General features: G+C 37.2%; 1 protein-coding gene across 4 annotated transcripts in view; it reads left to right on the plus strand.

Moving 5' to 3' along the window:
* PPFIA2 (PTPRF interacting protein alpha 2) overlaps positions 1-26,146 on the plus strand; it is a 452,934-nt gene that overhangs the window by 63,666 nt on the left and 363,122 nt on the right. The window lies entirely within an intron of this gene.

Genomic DNA, 26,146 nt, shown 5'->3' on the forward strand with positions numbered 1-26,146 from the left:
AGCAAATTGATGGGCCCAAATGCTTGTGGAGAGGTGAGGTTGACTTTCCTTTTTTGCAAAGAGTGACTCTGGCTTGCAGTGTGTTCATGAGACATTGGGTAGCCAGGATTATCTCTCAAGTTATTCATGTTGTGTGGATCTGGGGTTTATCTTGACTGCCTCTTCATAGGGATGGCAGATTTGGGGTTCCATGGCATGGTCACTTTACCACCTTATCCAAGCCAGGCATTTTTGCCAATGCCATTCTCCTTCATAAATATGGTATGTGTTTCCTGGAATCCTTTTCCACCTTATAAATTTGACCTCTCACTACTTCTGGGGACCACCAGACCTAGAGTCCTTTCCTGAAAGCTTCTCTCCAGTTCATGGGTTGATGTCCTTCCCATGAAGGCTTTTTCATTGCCAATAAATTCCTACAAAGGCTCACAAGTAAATAAATAACATAGCCTACAAACAAGTAAACAGTTTAACAGGTGCACAATGGAACTGGGATTAGTAGGACACAATGAGGAAATTGAGTTTTATTTATATGAATAAAGACATGTGATTCAAATTGAATAGATAGATGATCAGCATAAAGGAATGCAGGAGAGCAAGAAGGCAAAAGGCAAAAGGATAAAGAAAACAACATTCCAAAGTGATGTAGCATTGGTATTGAAGAGCTAACCTTATTCAGGCCTGGCTCAGGCATGATTCACTGAGGGAATGTGGTAGAGAATCATACAGGAAAAATGGAGAAAGACATCTCCTTGTTATATATATATATATATATATATATTTTTTTTTTTTTTTTTTTGCAACATGCATGTTTTTTTAGAGGGACCAAGAGGGTACTATTTTAAGATGGGTAGGACTGAGACAAATAGAATTAGTGGGCTGGTTCAAGTTTAAGGCTCAAAATACACATTCTGGCTTCACTAAGACACATATCACGTTTAAAATTGTGTGACTAGATGGAATATTTGCAAGAATTATAGGAAAAGAAGAGGTGAAGTTTTCAAACTGTATTCTGTGGGTCCATAGCTATCACTGATCCTACTGACATAGCACATATTAGCGATTGGCTTAGATTTCCTTTTTGTGTTTTACAGCCCTGGAGACCACTTTCTCATTGGGTCTTCACATGGTGGAGAGTGAATCTCATGGATTCTCATAAAGGGTCCATAATAAACTTACATAGCCTGACTATGTACCCCAACTATCATATCCTGGGGTTTTGGGGATGTACCTCATTGTTTTCAGGGAGACAGATGTTCAGTGACCTGGGGTATTTTGATTGAAGAGAAGCCAGAATAGTAGGAGTCAGATCCTTCGGGAAGTGTCATGCCACATTCTACTCCCCAAAGCCCTTTTAGTGATTTCTCAGAACACTTTGTATAAATTCAAAGATCCTCTAAGCCCAGAGTTTTGTAAAAGGGTACAACTGCCATTGCAGGAAATGTTACCGACATGCAGTGAAACAGATCTAAATAATATGTTGATGTCTTTGACACTGATTGGCTGTAGTGGCAGCCATTGTGACCAGAGTGGAACAGACAGGACAATATGGTTGCGTGAAAGAGGGGAGAAACTTGCTGTTTCAAGTGTGGCTGTCAGAGGCATTGGAGAAGATGGTAGTATCTGGGCAAAAATTGGATGGAGAAAAGAAGCTTTTAGACTGGAAAATGCTACCACACATTTGTATATAGAAGGTGTGTGTGGGCAGGGCTATATCAGCTTGCAAATCGAGACTAGAATTTGGCAGTAGGCAAAAGTAGTTACTGTGCCATTTGTGTTGGGGGTGGGTCTCAGAAAAAAAAAGCTGCACCCCGAGGGTTTGCCAACTGCCCTGTTTTACTTTTTTTATCCAGCAACCAGCTGCTAGAAGCAAGTGATAGGAAATGCCTGCTTACTTCCCACGTCTTCTCTCACTTGCAGTCTGCTGTTCTTTATCTCACTTTACTTCTCCAATTCTTATAAATCCAAGATTTTCTGAACACTATAATAAATTCCCAGAAAATGGCAGTTTACTTTCATGAAGTTGATGCAGTTTAGGGGAAAAATCTGCCCTGTTTTGTATCTACCAGGAAACAATTATAGTACCTATAGAGTCCAATGGTCCTCAAACTACGGCCTGCGGACCACATATTGTATTTATTCCCATTTTTTTTCTTCACTTCTAAATAAGATATATGCAATGTGCATAGAAATTAGTTCATAATTTTTGTTTTACTATAATCTGGCCCTCCAACAGTCTGAAGGACAGTGAACTGGCCCCCTGTTTAAAAAGTTTGAGGACCTAGACTTATACATAACCAGTTAGCCTTAGTTAAGTGGTTTGAGAGAACCACATGACTATTTAATAGCCCACTGCCCCAAAAGGTAATGAAGGAATACTAGGCAGTGTTTGCCATGTACTTATAGAGTGCTAGCTGTCCCATAAGCAACTACATGGGCTTACATGTAAATTTGATAGCAGTCCACTTTAACAGATATGACTTTTATCCCATTGAATGGATGGAAGTGTTTAGTAACTGAGTCAAGATAAAGTATTTGGGATGTTTGAGGGATGTGAAGATAAATAATTTTGACACAGAGTAAGTCTTGATCCCTAGGCCACCGTAAAAAAGGTGTTTCTGGAAGTTCTAATTGAGTTTCTATGCCCTATGTCAGAGCCTATCTCCTTGCCTCAAAATTCAGGATCACTTTGAGTGTAGCCTTGATAGGAGGTCACCACTTTTTTTGCTCAATACCTGTCCTGTAGAAATAGCAATAGCTCTGGTAGCCACCTTGATAATAGATGGTCTTTACTCATCAGTTATTTCATCTTAAGCGCTGTTAACCTCTTTATTTTCATCTTTCCTGTACCCCTGTATAGGTGTAGCATGATATCCTCATATCAAGTGAAGGCAATTGCAATTTACAGTAGCTGAGTAATTTGCTACCTTGCCCTTAAGTGCATGAGGCAGTATTTTTCCAAAGCCCAACTGTCCTAGTCAAGTCTTGAATAATTGTGCAGAATTATAATTGAGGGTTGCCACTTCTCCATTTTCTGTCTCTATTTGTCTTCTCAAAGACTTAACATCAATTTGGGAGCATCTAGTAGGTGGCATTTTGTTGATTCATAAATTTTTCAAAATTAGTTCATATTTAAACTACTTGTGAAATTTATTTTCATTTGGAAATTTTATTCTTGCTCAATTTTATCATCAATGGATTTTATATATTTTTTTCTTCTTTCCTTTATTGGTAATTGCCTTCTGAAGCATTCTTATGGTAATTTTTAGCTATCACTTTGTTTTGTGTTATGGTCAACACAGTAAACAGTAAAGATATAAATTAAAAAATAGGGGCCAGATTGAGCATAGTAGTAGGGAGTTTGCCTTGTATGCAGCTGATCTAGAACGAACATCGGTTTGATCCCCAGAGTCCTATATGGTTCCCCAAAGCCAGGGGTGATTTCTGAGCGGATAGCCAGGAGTAACCCCTGAGCATCACGAGAAGTGTCCCCCCGCCCCCCCCAAAAAAAACCAAGGCCAAGAGTTAGACTATGTAAAATTGTTTGAAACACTTCCTACTACCTAAGCTGTAAAATATTTTAGGTTCTAAGTTCTATTTTTTATTTATATGAAATCTTTATTTAAGCACTATGATTACAAACATGATTGTAGTTGTGTTTCAGTCATAAAAAGAACACTCCCCTTCACCAATACAACATTCCCACCACCAATGCCCCCCCTCCCCATTTCCCAAACACTGCATGCATTCAATACAGGCATTTTACTTCTTTCACTCATTAAGATAGTCATGATAGTCATGACTATCTTACTGTAGTTCTTTCATTAACTACACTCACCACTATTTGTGGTGAGCTTCAGATAGTGAGCCAGTCCTTATACCCCTTATCTTTATTGTCTCTGGGCATTATTAAAATAATGCCCTTAATTTTTCTTAAAACCCATAGATGAGTGAGACTATTCTGTGTCTATCTCTCTCTCCCTCTGACTAATTTCACTCAGCATAATAGATTCCATGTATATCCAAGGAAAAGGAAAATTTCATGACTTCATCTCTCCTGAAGGCTGCATAATAATCCATCGTGTATATGTACCACAGTTTCTTTAGCCATTCATCTGTTGAAAGGCAATCTTGGTTGTTTCCAGACTCTGGCTATTGTAAATAGTGCTGCAATGAATATAGGTGTGTGAAGGGATTTTTAAATTGTATTTTTTGTGTTTCTAGGGTATATCCCTACAAGTGGTATGGATATATCATATAGAAGCTCAATTTCCAGTTTTTTGAGGAATCTCCATATTGTTTTCCATTAAGGCTGAACTAGACGGCAATTCCCACCAGCAGTGAATAAGAGTTTCTTTCTCTCCCACATCGCCACCAGCACTGATAGTTCTCATTCTTTGTGATGTGTGCCAATCTTTGTGGTATGAGATGGTACCTCATAGTTGTTTTGATTTGCATCTCCCTGATGATTAGTGATATGGAGCATTTTTTCATGTGTCTTTTGGCCATTTGTATTTCTTCTTTGAGGAAGTATCTGTTCATTTTTTCTCCCTTTTTTTGATGGGTTATATGTTTTTTTATATTAAATTCTTTTAGTACCTTGTATATCCTTGATATTAGCCCTTTGTCTGATGGGTATTGGGTGAATAATTTCTTCCATTCTGTGGGTTGCCTTTAAATTAGTCACTATTTTCTTTATGGTGCAAAAGCTTCTCAACTTAATATATCCCCATCTGTTTATCTCTGCTTTCACTTGTTAGTAGAGTGCTGTTTCCTCCTTGAAGATGTCTTAGTATCAATGTCATAGAATATTTTACTACACGTGTTTCTGTATAACTTGTGGTTTCAGGCCTGTTATCAAGGTCTTTAATCCACTTGGATTAGACCTTTGTGAATGGTGTGAAATGGGTATCTGAGTTTCTGAGTTTTCTTTTTTGCAAGTTGTGCCAATACCATGGCGTTCTTTGCCCCTTTATCAAAGAATAGTTGATTGTATGTCTGGGGAAATTCTCTAAATACTCAAGTCTATTCCACAGATATGAGGATCTGTCTCTTTATCCCAGTATCATGGTGTTTTAATGACTTTTGATATGTAAAACAATTTAAAATTGGGGAAAATCACGCCTCCTATATTTCTTTTCCCAAGGATTGCTTTAGCTATTCGTGGGTGTTAATGTTCCAAATGAAATTGAGGAGGGTTTGATCCACTTTTTTGAACAATGGGTATCTTTAGAGGGATTGCATTAAATCTGTACAATGCAATTGCCATTAAAAAATTGTGACCAAAGTGAATTACAAATTTTTCATATTAATATTTTGGGTAATTAGTGACATTGAATCAGGGGTATTCCCACCACCAGTGTTGTCCTCCCTCCACCCCTGTTCCCAGCGTGCATCCCATATCCCTCCTTTGCCCCCGGGTTGCTAGCATAAGTGGCCCCCTCTGTGTCTAGCTGATTATAGATTGGATGTTGATTCTGTTGTCGTTGGCTTTGGATTTATTGTTTAAGTTTAAATAACTTTTATCTTTATTTAAATACTTTGATTACAAATATGATTGTACTTGGGTTTCAGTCATGTAAAGAACACCCCCCTTCACCAGTGCAAATTCGCATCACCAATATCCCGAATGTCCCTCCTTCCCACCACACCCACACCTGTACTCTAGAGAGGCTTTCTGTTTCCCTCAATCATTCATTATTGGTGTATAAAAATGCCATTGATTTTATGCATTAATTTTGTAGCCTGCCACATTGCTATATGCTTCTATTGTTTCTAGAATAATTTTTGGTAGCCTTTAGGGTATCCTAAGTATAGTATCATGTCATCTGCAAACAATGAGAGCTTGACTTCTTCCTTTTCTATCTGGATTCCCTTGTTATCTTTTTCTTGCCTAATTGCTATGGCAAGTAATTCCAGCACTCTGTTGAATAGGAGTGGTGAGAGAGAACAGCCTTGTCTTGTACCACAATTTAGTGGGAAGACTTTTAGTTTTTCTCCATTGAGGATAATATTTGTCATTGGCTTGTGGTAGCTGGCCTTAACTATATTGAGAAAGGCTCCTTTCATTCCCATCTTGCTGTGATTTTTTTTTTTATCGAGAATGGGTGTTTGACCTTATAAAATGCTTTTCTGCATTTATTCATATGATCATATGATTTTTATTTTTCTTGTTGTTGATGTTGTGTATTATGTTGATAGAGTTACGGATGTTAAAACATCCTTGCATTCCTGGGTTGAAGCCTGCTTGTTCGTGATGAATGACTTTCTTGATGAGGGATTGAATCCTGTTTGTCAGGATTTTTTGAGGATATTTGCATCTGTGTTAATCAGTGTTATTGGTCTGTAATTTTCTTTTTTGGCCGCATCTTTATCTGGTTTCGGTATCAAGGTGAAATTGGCTTCATAAAAGCTATTTGGAAGTGTTCCCATTTTTTAAATTTCATGAAAGAGACTGGCCTGGATTGGTAGTAGCTTCTCTTGAAATGTTTGAAAGAATTCATTAGTGAATTCATCTGGGCCTGGGCTTTAGTTTTTGGACAGACAGTTGATTACCATTTTAATTTCCTCAATAATGATGGAGTGTTTAGATATGCTACATCCTCCTCATTCAACCATGGAAGGTTTTAAAAGTCAAGAATTTATCCATTTCTTCCAGGTTCTCATGTTTAGTGTCATAGAGTTTCTCAAAGTAGTCTCTGCAATATCTTCCCCTTTTCATTTATAATATGGGTTAACAAGTTTCTCTCTCCCTCTTTCTTTGTGAGTTTTGTCAATGGTCTATTAATCTTGTTTATTTTTTAAAGAACCAACTTCTGCTTTTGCATTGTTTTTGGGGTTTCACTTCATTGATTTCTGCTCTAAGCTTTGTTATTTCCTTCTGTCTCCCTATTTTTGGTTCCTTTGGTTGATCATTTTCTAATTTTATAAACTGAATCATTAACTTATTGAGGTATGCCCCTTCTTTTTTCTGATGTGTGCTTGCAAAGCTATAAATTTTCCTCTCAGGATTGCTTTTGCTGTTCATAGATTCTGATAGTTTGTGTCTTCATTGCTATTTGTTTCCAAAAATTTTTTGATTTCCTCTTTACTTTTATTTCAGATCCACTGGTTGTTCAGTAGTAGGCTGTTTTACTTCTAGGTGTTAAATTTTTTCTTGTGTGTCCATTTGTAGTTCACAACCAATTTTAGAGCCTGTGGTCAGCAAAGGTATCCTGCAAAATTTCTATCCTCTTGATATTATGGAGGTATGTTTTATGTGCCAGCATGTATTCTATTCTGGAGTATGACCCATATAAATAGGAGACGATTGTATATCTCGGTTTCTAGGGATGGAGTGTGTGTGTGTGTGTGTGTGTGTGTGTGTGTGATTATCATGGGATTTATTCTCATCTTTTTATATATAAGTTTGGTGTGTCTGTTGGGTCTGTCTTGTCTTAAATAGACCTTTGAGTTTTTCTTTTAAGGCTGGTTTGGCATCTTTAAAGTTTCTGAGCTGTTGTTTATCCGTGAAACTATGGATCCTTCCTTCAAACCTGAACTTGATTTGGGCTGGGTGCAGTGTTCTAGGTGAAGCATCCATTTCATCCGGTCTTGTCACAATCTCCCACCACTATCTTTTGGCCTTGAGAGTTATTTGTGACATGTCTGCTGTAAATCTTAAGGATGCTCCTTTGAATGTAATTTCCATTTTTGATCATGCTGATTTTAGTATTCTATCTCTATCTGTGGGATTTTTCATTGTACCTAGGATGTCTTTTGGGGTGTTTTTCTTCAGGTGTCTTTTAGCTGGTACTCTTCAGGCATGCAGGATTGATTGCATGCAGTCCTAAGCTCTTGGGGTTTCTCTGTGATGATGTTTTTGACTGTTGATTATTCCTGGGGATCTCCTTCCTGGGCCTCTGGGACTCCAATGATTCTTGTTTTTTTTTTTTGTTGTTTTTTTTTGGGCAACACCCGGTAATGCTCAGGGGTTACTCCTGGCTATGTGCTCAGAAGTTGCTTCTGGCTTGGGGGAGCATATGGGACACTGGGGGATCGAACCGCGGTCCGTCCAAGGCTAGCGCAGGCAAGGCAGGCACCTTACCTTTTAGCGCCACCGCCCGGCCCCCCAATGATTCTTGTGTTGTTTCTTTTGAGTTTATAGTAGACTTCTATTTTCATTTGTTCACATTCCAGAGTACTTTTTAAATTGTTTGACCTTTTGCCTTAACGTTCTTTTCCAATCTCTTCTGCTGTATGGGGTTGTTCTGCATTTGATCTTTCAGTTCACTGATTCTGTACTTGGCTGCTGTTACCTGTTGGAGAGGCTTTTCATTAAAGTTTTCAGTTCAGCTACCTTGATTTTCAGATCTGTTATTTTGGTTTAGAGTTCTGATTTCTGACTTTGTGTTCTGTTTAGATAGAACTATGTTTTCTTTGATTTCCATGAGGATCATCTATATTTTTATGCTAAACTCCTTATCTGAGAGATTAATCGGATGGTTGGTATTTTTTGGGTCAACACAGCTATCATCTTCATTCTCTGCTTGGTATTTGACTGCGAGTTTTCCTCATTGTCATACTTGTAGTGTGATTTTTTTTTCTGCATTTAATGGTGAGGTTCATTAGTTAGAAAGAGTCACAGCCACGAAGCTAAGTGGAGTGGCCACGCTGTTCTTAGGCCTCTAGGAGACAATATTTTTGGGCTCTTACTTGGCCTCTCAGGAGAGCTTCAGCAGAGAGAAGAGGAGAAAAGAGGAGAGGAGAAAGGAGGGGAGGGGAGGGGAGGGAGAGAAAAGTGCAATGCAGACAGGTCCCCTCAGTCTCTCCCAGTCGCCAATCCTCTCAGGAGAGCTTCAGAAGAAAGAAGAGAAGAGAAACACAAAGCTGACAGGTCCTCTCTGTCTCTCCCAGTCTCCAATCTCACAGCAGGGCCTGACCCCTCCTGCCTGCCTTCACAGACAAAAGAGTCACCTCCAAGTCTGATTATTTTTTTTTAGTTCTACTCAATGTCATATGACTGTTTGGTCTTGGTACCATCCATCTTTTCCCCTCAATTTATCATGCCTTGCGTTGGCCTGCGTTGTTTCCCCATTGTCACATAAGTGTTTTGGATTTTTTTCAATGTGTAGTGGTCCTGTTAATTGGATAGAAGGTGTGGACAGGACTCATCACTTCTGACAAAGAAGAGCCCTTGAGGAACAGTGGCTGAGAGTATTAAAATCCCATGCTACAGGAGAGTAGAGAGAAGGCCCAAGACATCTGCCATGTTTCAGGTCACACAGCAGAAAACAGCTTCGCTGTCATTGAGTGGGACTGCTCACATATGATAAAGAACAGCCCTCTGGGAACAATGGTAGAGAGGATGCATTTGTTTGTTTTTATTGGGGAGGCCACACCTGGTCACAATCAGGGGTTACTCCTGGCTATGCACTCAGAAATTGCTCCTGGCTTGGGGGACCATAAGGAACGCTGGGAGATTGAACTACAGTTTCTCTTAGACTAGTGCGGACAAGGCAGACATCTTACCGCTTGCGCCACCGCTCCTGTCATACTAAAATTAGTTTTATTTACATAAAGTCTTTTTATTACATATAGTCTTTCTGTAGCATGAAGGTTGATAATAACTTCAAATTCAGGATGATAGGTGATGTTCTCCCTATTTTACAGTGTCATTTGACAATTACATTAGTAAGTAGTGACTAAAATCATTGGGAGGGGACAGATGAATAACACAACAGGAAAGGGCATTTGCCTATTACATGTCTGACCAGGGTTCAATCCCTGGCTTCCCCTATGCTCCTTCAGGAACTACCAGGGAGATGCTTGAGTACAGAGCCAGGAGTAATCCCTGAGTGCCAGGTGTGTCTCAACCCACTAAAAAAATCAATGGGGATGTTTAACTGAACAAACTGGTATAATGATGATTAAAATTTTGTAAAGAACATTATGAAACATCCAATGTTTACTGATATTTTTCTATTTAGAACTACTATTTTATATTCTATATTTTATGAGCATGTCATATGTGTTTGTCACCTAAAAATACCACTTATGTTTTTCACTTAGTTCCCTGTGATTTATTACCACAATTGCTAATTTTCTATTACCATAAAAAATAAGAACTCGGGATTTCTTTAAGATGCTCTTGATATTTCAAAAATTTCCTATGTTGCCAATAACTAAAACCTCCTATTTATTAGAGATGCATATTATTTAGAAATCAATTTATGAAAATTAAGATCACTTTATATTAGGAAATTTGGCTTCAAATGTCTTAGATAAACAGTATAAATGAACTGATTACATATAATTACTCAAATGTAAAGCCAAAAATCACAAAATTTTTTCTTCCTTTTCTATTTGTTTCTCCCATACTAATAGTGATAATATTAGTACTCAGTAATATTTTACAATTTTCATGACTATTTTTATTGATAAAATATTTACTATGGTGATATATTTTTGTTTTCTTGGGGGGGGGGTACACCCAATGACACTCAAGGATTATTCCTGGCTCTGCGCTCAGAAATCACTACTAGCATGTGGGACCTTATGGGATGTCAGGGGATCAAACCGAGGTCCATTCTAGGTTAGCGCATGCAAGGCAAACGTCCTACCACTTGAGCCACTGCTCTTGCCCTACTATGGTGATTTGAATAAGACCAGAAAATTGGATTTATATATCCACAGTTCTTCATGCTAAATCTAAATAGTGGTCAACTGCTTAAAATATTTTAATAGAAAACAAATGATAGTTATAAGCTATTACTTTTTAATAGTTTTTAAACAGTGATAAAAAGCGAAAAACAAAATCAGATACATCATAAACATTTTTATTTATAGTTACAAAAAGTAAGAAGGTCATCTAGGATTTGTGCTAAGTGCAAAGGCACAAGGCTATACGGCTTCATGCTGCAGAGGTCCAAAGCTGCCACGGCCTGGTACTGCTTGCAGGGGCCCTTGGGGCCTAACTGCTGGATGAGTCCTCATGCCAACCCAGGGATGCTACATGTTGTGGCCACCCACCCAGAATTGAGAGAGAGAGAGAGAGAGAGAGAGAGAGAGAGAGAGAGAGAGAGAGAGAGAGAGAGAGAGAGAGAGAGAGAGAGAGAGAGAGAGAGAGAGAGAGAAGAGAGAAGAGAGAAGTAGAAATCAAATAATCAAGTATTCTATTTATTTCTCCTGGAGTCTCAGGTTTGCAGCCTCTGCCTAAGGATTTCTGAGAGAGGGAGAGATAGAAGGAAATTCACTGGCCTGAGATGGAAGGTTGAGGGATGGAGGGAGGCCCAACACTCCAGGACATTGAAACTATCATCTTCAAGGAAGAAACAGCAATCTCCAAACAAGTGGAAGCAGAGATACACAAATGGGACTATATGAAGCTGAGAAGCTTCTGCACCTCAAAGGAAATAATGCCTAGTATACAAAAGCACCCACAGATTAGGAGAAGCTATTTACCCAGTACCCATAAGATAAGGGGCTAATATCTAAGATAAACAAGTTACTAACAGAACTGAACAATAAAAAAATATAACCCCATCAAAAAATGGGGAGAAGAAATGAACAGACACTTTGTCAAAGAAGAAATTCAAATGGCCAAAAGGCACATGAAAAAAATGCTCCACATCAAAATCAGGGAGATGCAAATCAAAACAACAATGAGGTACCATCTCACACCACAGAGACTGGCACACATCACAAAGAACAAGAACAATCAGTTCTGGAGGCGATTTGGGGAGAAAGGAACTCTCATTCACTGCTGGTGGAAATGCCATCTAGTCCAGCCCTTATGGAAAACAATCCAGAGATTCCTCAAAAAACTGTAAATTGAGCTCCTATATGATCTATTCATACCACTTGTAGGGATATACCCTAGAAACACAAGAATACAATTCAAAAATCCCTTCCTCACACTTATATTTATCACAGCACTTTTTACAATAGCCAGATTTTGGAAACAACCAAGAAGCCCTTCAACAGATGAATAGCTAAAGAAACTGTGGTACATATACCCAATGGGCTATTAGGCAGATGTCAGAAGAGATTAAATCATGAAATTTTCCTATACATGGATGTACATGGAATCTATAATGCTGAGTGAAATTAGTCAGAGGGAGAGAAAGAGACACACAGAATAGTCTCACTCATCTATGGGTGTTAAGAAAAATTAAAGACATTGAAATAATTCCCAGAGATGAGGGCCAGAAGGACCAGCTCAAGATATGAAGCTCACCACAAAGAATGGTGAGTGCAGTTAGAGAAATAACTACACTGAGAACTATCATAACAATGTCGTGAATGAGGGATGTAAAAAACCTGTCTCGAATACAGGCAGGGAGTGGGGAGGGAAGAGATGAAGGGATTGGTGATGGGAAGGTTGCACAGTGAAGGGGGGGTGTTCTTGTTATGACTGACACCCAACTACAATTACGTTTGTAATCACTGTGTTTAAATAAAGAAATTATAAAAAAAAAAAGAGAAAGGAAAAGGGTTAGATAGAAAGCAAGCAGCATCTTGCCAATGCTTTTTTTCCATCCTCCCATGAGCTGGCAGATGCTACTCTGGTCACTATCCTGGGACCCTTGCAAAGGTCCAAGTTTTTCTTTTTTATACCTGGCATGACAAGTAAGCATGTCTAAGGGGCGTGTCCAAGGGGCATGTCCAAGTCCAAATACTATACATCAACAGCTGATCATTTATGGGAGTTCTTAACCCTATAGCACTAGAGTTTATAGTATTTGCTAGAGTAAATGCTACTTTTTGATACAACATAAAATAAAACATTAAAGATAAATTTCTGAGTTGTAACTGTAGAAATCAGAGCTCTATAGAGCTCTGAGAAGACTAGTATGTGACAATAATGGAATGTTTCATACTGTGTGTTTCCACTTAGTATTGAAATTTTAAGAACAATGGTCTATAAAATGTTATGGGACAGGCCCACAAGAGAATGATGCTTACATTCTGAACATTATTATCCCCTATTTTCTTTCCATTGTGACCTCTTTTTCACAGCGTATTTATAACCTCTAAATAAGTACTGATTTTGCCAGTCCTATAGAAACAAATTAAACTTGTTAGAATTTGTCAGGCTCTCCTTCTAGACACCGAATTGGAAATATTTCCATGATGCATGACATCTACTCTCACCAGCTTTGTAGAATATGGATGAACAGAAATTTTAGACTAATTCAAAAACCAAGTTAGAAGTACTGTGCTTTCTAATAATGTCATGGAAAAAATCTTATAAGATGGGTGACAAATGGTAATATTATTCAGGTATGAGAAATTGTTGAGTAAAAAAAAACCAATGATTTAGCAGTTATTGATATGTGTGATTTTTTTTTGACTATGACCCTAATCGTAGTTGAGACCATTCAAATGGCTCACAGAGTGGTGTTCAAGGATTAAATGATGAAGATCACCAGGTACAGGGAAGCTGGACAATGAGTCCTTCGGAAGAAACCTAAGGAAACCGGGCTGTAAGATTGGCAGTATGACTAGGAGAAAGTTTGATGTTTGAGGAAAAGTTTTAGAAATGAATTTTTCAAGCAGTGAGCAATCAACTACATTAAAATAACATTGACATTCAATAATATGATTTTCTTTGACAACATTTCTGGGGGCATCAAACCAGCAGTGCTCAGGGGTTACTCCTGGTTCCATGCTCAGAAATCGCTCCTGGCAGGCTCAGGGGACCATATGGGATGCTGGGATTCGAACCACTCTCCTTCTGCATGCAAGGCAAATGCCTAGCCTCCATGCTATCTCTCCAGCTCCTTTCAGAACATTTTTAACATCAGATATTATCATGACAAGATTCACTATAATTGCAGAAGCTGAGATAATTAAGAAACCAAAGATTAATAAAAATAGGGCAAGAGAAAAAGAATTTTACTAATAGAAGATGAAATAAAAGGTGAAGGTGAGGAGTACCTAGAGGCTAATTCAGGGCCAAGGGTTATATATTCAGATACAATTATTAATATTGTTGAATGTAATAAAACAAGATAAAAGCATGTGCAAAAATTCACTGACTTAAACATTTGTAGAATTATACTTAAATTTAATAGCAATTATGAAAGGTGATTATCTGTTTTAGGGAACAGATAATAAGTTTTAGGTTTATATATTTACAAAAAACTTAGATAATTACTAAGAACAAAGTAATCTTTCATTAAAAATTCTTGCATAAAATGTTCAAGATAAAAGTTGATAAACCTTTTAATTTAGAACAAAATATTTCTGCAAAAACCCCTTATCTACTCTGAAGAACCATTTTAAAAGAAGGAAGAAATGAAATCTTTATGTCAATTCGGGTTTTTTATGAGGAGATACAGTGCTGGGGATCAAACTGGGGTTAACTATATACAAAGCAAACATTAAGAGTAATACAATACGGCGCCGGAGAGATAGCATGAAAGTAGTGTGTTTGCCTTGCATGAGGACAGTAGTTCGAATCCCATCATCCCATATGGTCCCCGAGCCTGCCAGGAGCTATTTCTGACCGTTAAGCCAGGAGTAATCCCTGAGTGCTGCTGGGTGTGACACCCCCGCAAAAAAAGAGTACTATAATACAAGCTGTTATTGTATTAACTATGACTCCAAAATTTTCTTAATAACAGACTTACCTTGGCTTGCTGAAATCAGAAACTCTCAGAATTAGCTACAAGGTTTGACTTTTTTGGCCATCTTTATATTCCTCTCCTGGAAGCATAAAGCATAGTTGCATTTTTTTTTGGGGGGGGGGCCCACACCAGGTCACGCTCAGGTTACTTCTGGCTATGTGGTCAGAAATTGCTCCTGGCTTGGGGGACCATATGAGATGCTGGGAGATTAAACCGCTGTCCATCTAAGTCTAGTGTGGGTAAGGCATATACCTTACCACTTGCGCCACCACTCTGGCCCTATAGTTGCATTTTATGTATATATTTTAAGTTGCTTATTTTAAAATGCTATATAATTTTAAATTAACTGGCATAGACTTATTCTTTTTCCATTATATTATTTTCCAAACATCACATGTATGTTTGTTTAAAAAGTAATGCAGGATGCTTTTCTAATTGATCATTCTGGTTTGAATTGAAATAGTCCCTTCATATAGCCATTCAGTCTTATTTCTTGAGTGACTTATGGTACAAAGACAGCAGTGAAAATTGAGTAGTAAATTCAAGAAAGTATAAACTTGAGAAATTGTTCTGAGTAATGGGGAAGGTAGACAGTATGAAAATATTTGGAACACACTGGAAGTTTTACTTTTGAATTTTTTTTTCATTTTTAGAAAGGTTAATGCTTTCCCTAAAATGTGAAAATTATCTTCATTTAATATATATGAATTTGAATTCAATGGATTGAATCATATTATATAGATTATTTACCTAACATGGTTTATAAAGCTGTCCTGTACCTAATTTTAAATATATTACTTTGCTTTTCCATTTCTTTCTTTCTTTCTCAAAGTAATTGGATAATTTTCCTACTCTGAGATGAGAGTTGTTGCATGGGAAAATTGTAGTTAGATCACATAATTATATTGTTAAATCCTTTTTTTTTTTGGCCATACCTGGTGATGCTCAGGGGTTACTCCTGGTTATGCTCTCAGAAATTGCTCCTGACTTGGGGAATCATATGGGTTGCTGGGGGATCAAACCACAGTTCGTCCTAGGCTAGTGCACTCAAGGTAGGCTAGTGCACTCAAGGTAGACAGACATCTTACTGCCTGCGCCACCACTCTGGCCCTTAAATACATTTTAAAATAATAATGTAGCATACCATTTTGTCATATATTATTGCATAAATAATTTTAATCAAAATATTTAAGGTCTTTATTTTTTTTCTAGTTTATTGTTCTGTGGAAAAGCAGGAGCCCCTATCTAGAATATAAGTAAAATTAAAAGAAGAAAAGAAAAATGGGGAGAGGGGCAGGTGTGGCTTTTTTTTTTTTTTTTTGCATAGGCACATCAAATATTGGGGAAATTAGAAGAAAAATTCCTTTGGACTAAGAGACAGGATGTCTCTGCCCATTAAGCATACTGTTAGATGACCAACTATAGGCTCTGGGCATATTGGTTGTCCAACCCCAATTTCTCTTCTTATGGTCCCAGAAAAAATTCTGCTCAATCTCAGTTGACAAAATCAGACTTCTGTAGCTAGAGGTCTTCGTTTTTGTACAGGGCCTAGGATGAAGACTAGGATAAAGTCTTTCTTGTGGTCCCAGGAAAAGTTCTGCTTAGTCACGGTTGTTGTAGACAGTCTTTTGTAAATAGAGATATTGGTTTTTGTACAGATCCTAAAGCAGAGCATCTTCTGGTTTCATCTCACTATTGGGTGGTAGGGTAGGGCAACTTGCTCTTAGATCAAGTTGTTGCTATTTCTTCATCATCAGTGTATCTAATGGGCCTACCCTAGAGCAGGTTGGTGCCAGGGCAGCATTCTGGCCTCCCCCAGGGGAAGTTTGAATCCTGTTGCTGGTGTCGTAATCTGTGCTGGTACCTATATTGGGATCTGAAGTTCAGAGTTGGATAATCGATGTTTGATCCATTGAGGTCCAAGTCAAATTCTTATCCCTATTAGATAACAACTTTTTCTATAAGTAAGATTTCCCCCTTTTAGTGTGCTATGCAAAACAAAACAATGACACTTGATACTCCTGGTGCATATGTGGGTAAAAACAACAAGCTAAACAATCTATATAACCTGATTGTAACTTGAGCTCATAACCCAAAGGAGACTTTTCTATAAGAATTTCCTACTAAGCAGATTCAAAGCAGGGGTGGGGGAAGCTACCTATACATGTGGAAAATAGATGCTAAGATTATCACTTTTAAGGAAATGCATCTACAGAAACATACAAAAGAAATATAGAAATCCCCTTTAAGTCTTTTGAGATAGTTGGGGGGTGTAGAATCTAGAGCACAGTTTCATCCTGCCACATCGTCTTGTGGATTCAGAGAAACGGATCACAGATGTTGAGCATCAGGTAGTGTCTTTGAGCTGAGAGTCTCTCGGGAGCTGAATCTTCTAGCAAGCAACAGTTTACAATGGGGAGAGGTGGGAGAAAAAGGGCCACATGGAGTGGGTCTGCAGAAGCAGTGTCTGCAGACTCTTTCTGGGCATGACATAATGGGCCCAGAAGGTGTCCTGTCACTTTGGAAGTCAGCTTGGAGCTTGCTGTGGTAGGTTGAAGTTTCTGATCCCTGGGGAATTAATAACTGAGGGTGAAGAGGTTTAAATAGGGGAAGATCAAGGATCAGAGTTGAGGGGGTGAGAGGATAGAAGAGGATTTCTAATGTGCTAGACAGAGGGTGGGATGGAAGAATGTCATATAATAGGAACTATATACAATATAGGCAGGGTTTATATACAATATAGATTAAATAAGCATAGAGAATTCCAACATGTACACACTCACACACATACATATAGACAGACAGCAGAGATCTATTCGTAGGTTACAGTTAAAGAACTGACCCTAATGGAATGGGTCAGATCTCTAAAAGAAAAAATTGAGGCTAGCACGTGGGGGGCAGTGGGAGTTTTTTAGTATCTAGGCAATTCGCCAATGGTGGGGATAAATTTTGCTAGATAAATGCTTCCGGGGTTAGATTATACATAGAGCATTCTTTAGAACAATCATAATTTTCCAATCAAGGGTACTTAGCAATATGTTAGTGGGCTCTGTAAGAGGAGTCTACCCGATGGCATATCATTTCCCATGTCTTGAGCATCCAGATTCCTTTCCTGAAAGATTACTAACAATTTGGACCTGTGGTCTAATAGTTAGTTTGCTTGGTTTAAAATAGCAAAAACAAAATAAAATTGTAAAAGATATAGTCAACGAAAGGGGCCTGTAACAAAAAGTCTAAGGTGTGCAGTTGCCTATTTCAATGGTCTCTGTGGACATAAGTATTAGATCATGAGAGTAGGCATAATCAAATGGAATATGGGTATATTTATATTATAAGTATCCATTTCCTTATAATTACTTTAATAAAAATTTCATGATAATACCTAAATTGTTTCAAACAAATATAAACTTTAAAGGAACAAAGAGTGTAAGTATTATGAACAACGACAATGACAAAAATAGGTGGAAACCATTTTGAACTAACAAACTCCAAGAGATGTGTCTTGTTATTGGTGACATTAAATAATAATAAAAAAAGTCCACTATAACAACAACAAAACAACATGACAAAAATAGGTCTAGAGATATTTTACAGAAGATTCCCAAAGCACTGCCAGGGATTACTCATGAGCACAGAGCTAGGGAAATGCCCTGAGGGTTTTGGGGGCCAGGTATGGCCCAAAATCAAAAAAGAAAAAGAAGCCTATAAAATATGATGTGATCTGGGGACTAGAACATGGTACAATGGCTAGTGCATTTGCTAGCCAAATGCAATTGCTTCCAATCCAGAGCTGTGTTATAATCTTGCTACCACAGGTACCTTGTAGCCTTGAAGCTTGTTGGGTGTGGCTCTGATGACCCCAACACCGCAGAACCCATACAGCACTCCATCCTTGTGCCCTTGTATTGTACTGCTTACCATGTTGGCACAATTACCCATGGACACTCCACACCTATTAAGCTTTTCCAAGCAACCTGGAACCCCCTAAAAACAGGGTTATCTCATCTCAGTACCCATCAAATAAGGGACTAATATCCAAAATATACAAGCCACTGACAGAACTTTACAAGAAAAAAAATCTAATCCCATTAAAAATTGGACAGAATAAATGAACACTTTGTCAAAGAAAAATACAAATGGCCTAAAGACACATGAAAAAATGCTCCACATCACTAATCATCAGGGAGAAGCAAATCAAAACAACTATGTGGTACCATCTCATGCCACAGAGATTTGTACACATCACAAAGAATGAGATGAAGTGATAGCAGGTATGTGGAGGGAAAGGAACTCTTATTCACTGCTGGTGGGAATGCCATCTAGTCTAGTCTAACTTTTAGGGAAAACGATATGGAGATTACTAAGAAAAACCCTGGAAATTGAGCTCCCATATGATCCAGCTATACCACTCCTAGGGATATCCTAGGAACACAAAAATACAATTCAAAAATCCTTTCATCACACCTATATTCATTGCAGAGTTATTTACAATAGCCAGACTCTGAAAACAACCAAGATGCCCTTCAACAGAAAGAAACTGTGGTATATATGCAATAGAATATAATGCAGTCATCAGGAGAGATGAAGTCATGAAATTTTCCTATACATGGTTGTACATGGAATCTTTTATGCTGAGTGAGATAATTCAGAGGGAGAGAGATAGACACAGAAATTTCACTCATCTATGGGTTTAAAAAAAAAGTAAAGACATTATTGTAATAATTATTGTAATAATTATTACATTATTGTAATAATCCCAGATACAATAGAGTTAAGGGCCAGAAGAACTGGCTCACTATATGCAGCTCACCATAAAGAGTGGTGAATGATGATAGGGAAATAACTACACTAACGGCTAACATGACAATGTTAATGAATAAGAGTAGAATGCCTGTTTTGAATATAGGCAGGGGATGGAGAGGAGGGAGATCAGGGGCTTTGGTGGTGGGAATGTTGCATTGGTGAAGGGGGTGGGGGTTCTGTTTATGACTGTAACCCTACTACAATCATGCTTGTAATTATGGTGCTTAAATAAAGATTTATAAATAAAAATATGGTGATCTGTTAATTTGTTTATGTATTTGCTTGATAAGAAAATACTTTTAAGGTTTTGAAATTCAAATATGCATGATTAATACAAAAAGATGCAAATCTATATGAAGCCTTGCTTTTTACTGTCACATTACCTCCTGTCTAAATTATACCACCATGTCCTTCATGAGTGAATTAAAAGGATAAAATGGTTACAGCCTCCACAGCTGTTTGGATTGATTTCTCTTTCTCCACCATATCAGTATGTAATAAAAATGCAAAATCAAACATCTATCATATCTGGGTGTATACCTGATGGCATCAACCATCTTTTTGTCTTCGGAAATGAAACATGAATCCCATGTCCCTGAGCCCTGCATCACCAGGAGTGGTCCCTATAAGTGAAAGTAAAACATCCAAAGAATATAGCCATGGCATTACTGTTACTAGCACTGCTGGTTTGTACTGCTGCCTGACCCTTACTTGCAGGGAAGACAGGTCATATTACTTGTTTTATATGAGACACTGAAGAACAAAAATCTTGAGTAACTAGACAAATTTTGCTATTGAGTCAGTTATAAATTGTAAATTTGAAGCTCAGTATCTAGGCTTTAGTGCTTACAGTTTTAATAACCCTATATAACCTTACTCATGCATACACAAACTAAATTATGTCCTCTAAAGATGCTGTTTATTGAAATTAACTTGGCAACCTTGTTGATTTTCTGATTGCAAAATTCTCGATTACTTCTCATTTGGGGAGCTTGCCTGTGCAGACAATTATATAAGAGCCCTGGGAATTAGGAATGAGGTCATAGAGTTGTCAAAGGAACCTGGAGTTGAGGAAGACAAATGCAAAACCATTTAGAAGAAGCAGAAATCGATTGATGTGGTTTGGTGTTCATTTGAACAGAAGTACATACTTTAAAGGAAAATATATGTATAATGTGTATTTCTCAGCTGGTGTGTGTATTCAGAGCAAAGCTGGCCAAATATAAAGTTTTGTAGAGAAATTTTTAATATGGAGGTTTAAGACCACATTATTTATTTTTATTATCTCCTCAAAATGATGTTTCTAAATTACCTTGTTTATTGCCTTAACATTAGAGAGAAGTTAATTAAACTGATAATCCTCTTATATTTAAATATTATTCAAATATATCTTTTAAAATCTTAGGCTAAATAATGAGTTCTGTATACTATGTGTGCTATATTTGTTAGTCAAATGTCACCCTCCTCTTTAAAAACACTTCTGGGTCAATATGACCAAGTCATTCATACATAATTGCTAAGAAATCGCTTTTTATCGATGGGATTACATATTTTTAAGGATGCTTACACTGCTTCAAAGTGTCAAAACTCAGCAGTATGCCTTACTAAAATAAATTATTTTTTAGACATTTGAGGATCCTTTATATAGATTTTCTGTTTCTCAAAAGGAAAGCAGGAGCTGGAGCCACTAAGAGACATTTTAGAGCCCTGTTTTACTATAGTTTACAAAAACATCTTAAGCAATATATAATATTTAGTAAGTATAAGTTTTTACTTCGTTTTTTTTGTTTGTTTGTTTTTGTAAATAGTGACTTGGAGGGGGCTATGGATTTGTCATCAGGAGTAACATGAAAGTGCATTGGAACTGTACAAAAAAATTTCAGTGTCCTATTGTGACTTCTAGTTATAATTGTTATTTATTATTTCAAAAGCAGAAGAGTATTTCTTGTGAGATAATATTGATATTTTTTCTTATAAAATAGCAAGGCAAAGTATATTTTTACATATCTAATAGATTCAATGTAGGTATTTTTCCTGAAAAATTTTAATAACTGATTTTTTTATTTTTGCTTTTTGGGCCCACACCTTGTTGACATTTGGGGGTTACTCCTGGCAATGTGCTCAGAAATCAAATGGCTCCTGGCTCAGGGAACCATATAGAAAGCCAATTTTTGTCCTGGATTGGCTGCATGTAAGGCAAATGTTCTACTGCTGTGCTATTGCTCTGGCCCCTAATATCTGATGCTTTGTTTTGATTTGAGAGCTATACCTGTTAGTAAGAGATTAAATACAGGTTAGTTTCATGTGAAACCAATCCTTTAGCACTTTACTATATCTCAATAGCTGCTGTTTTGGGGCCGGGCGGTGGCGCTAAAGGTAAGGTGCCTACCTTGCCTGCGCTAGCCTTGGACGGACCACGGTTCGATCCCCCGGTGTCCCATATGGTCCCCCAAGCCAGGAGCAACTTCTGAGCACATAGCCAGGAGTAACCCCTGAGCGTTACTGGGTGTGACCCCCCCCCCAAAAAAATAAAAACCAATAGCTGCTGTTTTATATTTTTAATTTTTTCAGATTCCCATTTCTCACCTTGGCTCTTAAGACCCAAACTGAACATACTTTGTATGTCAAACATTTCTGAAATTGTGAACTATTTACTGAATTTGAAAATATTTCATCTGGTTTCTTGCCACTTTCTCATGATTATGTAAAAATTTTACATTAATTAAGACTTAAAATCTAGTAAGAGAGCCACCGCTTATTAGATGTATCCATGTCTATATTTTAAATAAAATGTGTTGTTTTCACTTTCTTTTTACAAGCAATTCTTCCTTGCATTTATTTATAAATAAGAATGAAACATAGCTTTAAGATACTACAATGGAATTTCAGATAATGACAACAGCAGAGAAGATGTATTTATTCTTTTCTTTTAAAAGATCACCTCAAACAGGATAATCTCCAGTTTTTTAAACCCTGCAATATTTTAGACAATGATTTACTGAGTCAAAACAAAAGCATGTTTTAAATCATACACTACTGCAAATTTCCACAGTAGTTTGTCATTTTTTTGTGTCAGAAGAACTCAAACATCATATAATTGAAGGTTGAAAATGTAAACTAAGTTGAGGGTAATTGGATCTCTGACACATTTTGGAGGGGCACATCTACTGATGCTTAAGGGCTATTCTCTGTTCTGTGCCCAAGGGTCACTTCTGAGTGGTTGGGGTTCCAGGGGCTGTATAGGCACGATCCTGACAAGAAAATGTTTTTTGGAGACCAGTTCTAATAAAAAAAAAAGTAAGAGAGCCAGGAGCCTTACAGACAACCTCTAGGCTGGGAAACAGATAGAAAGCTGAGATTGGGACCAAGATGAGGGGTCAGTCAGAGAGAGGACCAGAGGAAAGGGAAAATCAGGAGAAGCAACAGGGCAACAAAAATAGTGAGTGCAACCAACAGCTTTTCCAGTAGTATGGGAGCAACCTTCTAGCAAAGCTGTCTGAGTAAAGCAGCAGCACAGAACTTAAGCTGTATTTTACTCCCATCCCCTGCCCCACACAACTAACCCTAAATGACAGTTACAAGGGGTCTCTCCTAATTGATTTCTCAGCCCTGAAAGGGACAGACTCCTTTTATGGTTGTCCAGAGGCCATAGGAGTCTGTATAACCCAAGATTAGGGGACTATAGCAGATCTAAGATCAAAGAAGGAGGTGCTCCCATATTCCAATTAGCCCCTTGTTTCAAGGGTCTTAATTACAAGGACCTCTGAGTTCCCCAACAAGAATTGATGTGTAAATATCTCATCAATTCTCTTTATCTGAATTTTCAACCTTGATACCATCTTTGAAGTGTTGACACTTTCCTGTCAGTTGTTGACACATACTTTTGATAGGCTGAAAGGTGTTTCCTATGTGATATTGTATTAAGAGAAACAGAAATGTATGTAGGTTCATGTTATGAATTTTACCCCCAAAATGTTTCCTCTCGGGGCCAGAGTAGCTGCGCAAGTGGTACGGCATTTGCCTTGTACATGCTAAGCTAGGATGGACCCTGGTTCAATCCCCTGGCATCCCATGTGGTCCCCCAACCCAGGTGTGATTTCTGAGCGCATAACCAGAAATAACCCCTGAGTGTCACTAGTGTGGCCCAAAAAGAAAAATAAAAGGCAAAAAAAAAAAAAAAGATTCTCCTCTACAAATAAAAATTACTCCATTGTTTGGTAGTACAAATTTAAAAATTACATATTTAAGGTGTCAATGATGAAAGATTTCTAACAAAGCCAAGTATAATATTATGACATTGAGGAGATAAAGTATGAAAATTAGACTCTCAGTTTTATAGAAATACATGTTCAAGATTTATACCTAAAATTTATATTGAGCTTTTAAGATAGGTTTTAATATAGGTCTTTTTGTTGTTTTGTTTTGCTTTGCTGTGTAGCCATACACCCTCGTGCTCAGGACTTTATCCTGGTTCTGAGCTCAGGAATCACTCACTCCTCTTGAGATTTAAGGGATGAAATAGGGTGCCAGAGTTTGAACTCTGCATGCAAGGCAAGTACCCTACCTGCTTTACTATTGTATCTGCCCTTTAAGAGAGAAGTCTAACGGTATTTTAATCCATGTTCATAGACTATTTGTAGTTTTTATTCATCTCTGCCTAAGGACTATTTACTAGAGAATAATTGCTAATATTAATTGGTATCTACTATTAATAAATAAATTGATTAATATCATAATAAATATTCTAAGATCTTTCTAAGATAAACACAAGGTTATCGACTTATTTAATATGAGAAACAGAGCAATTTACCCAACATCTCACACTTAGATTGTGAAGTCACACTTGAACATGTGCTCTTTAAGATACTTATTCTGATCAGTAGTATTGCATTTGGCAGATTTGAGTTAGAATTAAGAGCTGCTGACTGTCACTCGGGCTGCTCTTGGAGCACTAACTTATTTGTGTTAGGAAGAATTTCTTTTATCATTATTGCCATCCATAGTAAGTTCAATTCTGCAGTAGCCTCAAAGATAGTAAGATCCTCACTGACTGTTTTTCACCATCCAAATATATATATATATATAGTTAGTGAAAATATATTTCATATAATATAATAATGAAAATATATTAATATAGGATAATACATATTTATGAGTGATTTCAAGTGCTGTTAGCTTCATGCATTCCCTGGAGGAGGAGTTATGTGATGTTAAATTCAACATTAAATTATCAAATTTATTAACATGTATTAGTCATGCTATTTAGTTATTAGTCATTAGTTTTTAATTATTCTGTGGCTACAGAGAGTAACACTGGGCTGAATTAGCCCTTAAATGATGACAAAGACAGAGTAGAGCTGGCCTTTTAAATGGAGTTATAGCTGCAATGAGTTGACTGGGAGATTCTGTGGAAGCAACAGCACAGCCATTTCCTTAGGCACAGGGCATAGGGATGTCTCCTGAGAGGAGGTGATTCTGGTGAGACTCACAAGGTGACTAAGGTTTAACTAAAGGGGTGGTGGCTTTCTATAGGCAGTAGGCAGAAGCTCAGATGCAGGAAAACATGTCACAAAAGTGAAGCAGGGTTTGCTATACTTGGACTATAAGATTCATTTAGGAAGGTGATACAAATGAAAGAAGAAAAAGTAAGCCAGAACTCTGAAATGAGAAACTCTACTTCCAAAGAGATTCATATTTTTTTCTTCTTGAAAGAATCCAGACCTTATAAAGAATTCTGTGAACAAAATTATCTTCTACTTATTTGAAATATATTAATAGGAAGCAGTGGTTCTCAAATATTAGTCTGTATTGGAATAGCTTATTTTTTAGAATAAACACGATTTTATTCATAAAAATGAAAAATAACTTAAAAATACAATGCACCATTTTTAACCACATTAAGACAATTGTGATATTAGAATCATGACTCATGGTCACAATGGTTCGCAAAAATATGTCCATTCTGAATTCAGCATCATGAATTATGATGTCACAGTCATGGCCTAGAATTGACATTGCTGACTTTAGAACATTGAATTGTGACCTAAGAAGCAAGAATTTTGTTGTCTAAATTTTTGAACAGACTAAAACAATTGTGATATCAGAATCATGATTCATAGTCACAAAAAAAAATACAATGCACCAATAGTTTTACATATCTGGCTTAAAAATACTAGAATATATTAAGTTAATATGTTTATCTTCAAGTTTTCTACAAACTCAACCTTTTTGGAATTGGTACCAACTTGTCCTAATTTATGTCCCATATTGAAGAATATAAAAATACATAGTTAAGAGGAACACTGAATTTTGAGGTTTTATTTTATTGTCTACAATATGTACATATCTAGAATCAAATATATACCCAGAGATGATATCCTGATCAGCAATGGTTTAATTTTAAAACTCATTTTAATCATTCACTTTGGAACATTATTTATTTTAAAATACATTTCGATATTCTTTCACTGTTCCTCATGATTTTTGTTTTAATAGATCAGATAAAAAATATTCCAAGAAGATGCAAGAAAGTGGTATCCGATGAAAGTTGAGATGTGCGAAAGTCCCACACCAGTTCCTCCTGGTAAAATAAAACCAGTTCTGAAAGCAAAGGCACAGCTTTTATGCCTGCATTCTAACTGTTCTTTTCCCATCCTGAAGAGTCCATTTTCTGGACTCTTCTTACCATATTTTTATGGATTCCAATAAGTTTTTAATTCTTTCATTTGTAGCCT

The sequence above is a fragment of the Suncus etruscus genome, chromosome 11, assembly GCF_024139225.1.
Source record: "Suncus etruscus isolate mSunEtr1 chromosome 11, mSunEtr1.pri.cur, whole genome shotgun sequence".
Taxonomy (NCBI): Eukaryota; Metazoa; Chordata; class Mammalia; order Eulipotyphla; family Soricidae; genus Suncus; species Suncus etruscus.